The sequence below is a fragment of the Octodon degus genome, unplaced genomic scaffold (assembly GCF_000260255.1).
Source record: "Octodon degus isolate 3935 unplaced genomic scaffold, OctDeg1.0 scaffold00090, whole genome shotgun sequence".
Classification (NCBI taxonomy): Eukaryota; Metazoa; Chordata; class Mammalia; order Rodentia; family Octodontidae; genus Octodon; species Octodon degus.
This window is the reverse complement of record NW_004524666.1, coordinates 8,801,939-8,804,710: the sequence shown is the minus strand read 5'-3', so window position 1 is coordinate 8,804,710 and position 2,772 is coordinate 8,801,939.

The following is a 2,772-nucleotide window of genomic DNA, read 5'->3' as shown; positions in this document are numbered from 1 at the left end:
AATCCTATATTCAGAGGCCACCCGGCAAGTGACTCTAACCCACAGCCTTGCAATAAAAACATGGGCGCCATGAAGACAAAAGATTAAACAAATGTAGCCACATAGCTCCTTAGGGATAGCCATAGGTATCAATCACCTTGAAAAAGCCAAAAAGAATCACTAACCCAACCCCCTACAGGAAGAGCCCCTGTGCTACATTAATGCCCACTTGCTATGTGACTTGATCATTTGATCTGAATTTAATCAATATTACCTGAGCAATTGTGCTTGTAATCTGATTGGTTGACCATAGTTTCTGCCCACCTTGCCAGTTTCCATTCCCACTTGAGACCCACCTCACCTCGTGGTTTCACTCTATAAATCCCCTAGAAGAGCCAGGGTCTTTGGCAACCCACTCCAATCTCCTCTGTCCCTCTCTCAGACAGAAACTTTCTTTCCCTCAATAAATAAATTCTGCTCTTAAAAAACAGAGGAAGAAATATGGGCGCCATGTGTGGTTTCAAATGTGTTAGTAGCCATGCTTTGAAAACATGAAAAAAAAGTGAAAATAATTTCATAACATACTTGTTTAATCCAATATATCCAAAGTTTTGTTTGAACATATAACCAGCATAAAGTTCTACATGTTGTTTTCATACTAGGTTCTCAAAATGTGGTAAATACTTCACACTTAGAGCAAGTTCCAATTTGCACTTGCCAAATATTCACTTCTGAATAGTACATGTGGCTAACAGCTCCTGCAATGGACAAAACAAGTCTCATTCCTCACCCTGCTTTATATTCCTCATAGCAATTATTGCTTCCTGAAATTAAATTTTTGCTTGCTTCTGAGTTACTCCACTGACTGTAAACCTGAGAAGCATGAGTACAACTCCAGTGTCTGTAACACTGCGTGCCAGACAGCAGGTGATCCATAGGAATGCAATTAATAGTAATGCAATGGCTGAGTGAGTGAAATCAAGCAGATAGCAACTTCCAAGGCTAGAAAGAGGAGAGCAGTGAGGCCCTTTGAGATGTATAATCTTTGGTACAGTCATTTTAATTTTAGGAGCTATTCTAGGGGAGATGTTAGCAGTTTATTTTTTATTGAGAATTAAATATGAATAAGACATTTTCAAAGCTGATTAATAGAACAGTTTCAATAATCAACACATTGTACATTGTTATCTTCTTAGTGGTTATCCATAGTACAAGAAGCAGACAGGATATCCTGTCCAAACACTATTTGTACACCTCTTTCTTCTCATTGAATTAAGCAAAAGTAGTTGTATATCTATCCTAACTATTTTGTATATATAAATACAAAATGATCTTTCCTTTGTATCCCTTTTTTTTTTTGTCCTGTCAGAGGTGGATATTCTATTGGCATCCAAATACTATAGGTGTTTGAATTCTGCTAAACAATCAAAAACTGTCTAGCAGTCTATAATATTAGTGGGTTATCCTCAGAAGTTGTTGACTTGAGCCTTTTACAGCTCAGCATATTAATATGACTTAACTTTATATACCTCATTTTTACACTTTTCTGCTGGATGGTTAAGACCAAGATACAGCAAGACCTATATAACAAGAAATGTAACTTTTGTATCTGATGAGGTCAGTCAAGTCCCCTCAGGATTTATCCTGAAACCCTGTACCACACTTTGTTAGATCCTTTGTCAGTGTTAGCCATGAGGATGAATCACGGCCATTGCAATTTGACCAATTTGCTCTCTGTGAAAACCTGAGAGAATGCTTTTTTCTCTCCATGTGACTCTCCCCAGGCACACTCTACATCATTGATTACATTCCTCTGTAGCAGTTTAAAGATTTATCTGCAAAGTTGTTCATTATGATCTTTCTTTCTTTCTTTCTTTCTTTCTTTCTTTCTTTCTTTCTTTCTTTCTTTCTTTCTTTCTTTCTTTGGTACAACATCTTGCTACCCAGCCTGGGCTCCCAGTGATCCCCCATCTCAGCCTCTTCAGCACTGGGATTACAAGTGTACACCACCACACCTGGCTTGAGGCCAGAACGGCATGCAGTACCAGGGATGGAACCTGGGTCCTTGCACTTGCCAGGCAGGCACTGAGATGGCCAAGCCATCTCTCCAAGCCCATTATATTATTTATAATTTTTAAAAAAGTGAAATAGTTTCTTGCCTAAAGAGTAATGTAATGGTAAAGTATAGCATATTCAAAGAAATTATTAGACCATTAAAATGATATTTAAAACAGGTTATAAAAATGGCTTGCATAATTTGATTGAAATTGTATAAAATATGTATATGCATACACTTATAAAAACTGGAAAAATGGCCACTTATAATATTAAATATGATCGGGGCTGGTGAGATAGCTCAGCAGTCTAAAGCTCCTGCTTAGGCAAGCTTAGGCAGGCGCAGAGGACAGCAGTTTGATCCCCAGCATCACATGTCACACCAGTCCCACCCTAAGAGCGGGCTCAGTTGGAAAAAAAAAAATTAAGTATGATGTAGAATGCTTACTTGTGCGAGGCCTTGGGCTGAGAACTTTTACAGGTACTGTTCCCTCTGCCTTGAGCTGTTCTTTCTCTAGAAATCTGTTTGGCTCTCTCCCTTCCTTCTGGGTTCAACTCAGATCCCCCCATCAGAGAGCCCTCTCTTGTCTGCCTGAGACTGAACAGTACTTCCTCCTGTTACTGTCTGCACTATTTTTCTTCGTAGTACTTACCATCACCTAGTGTTACACATGCATTTCCTTACTTGTATGCTGTCCTTCACAATTGCAGTGTGAGCACCAGGAGCTTAGTGGTTAA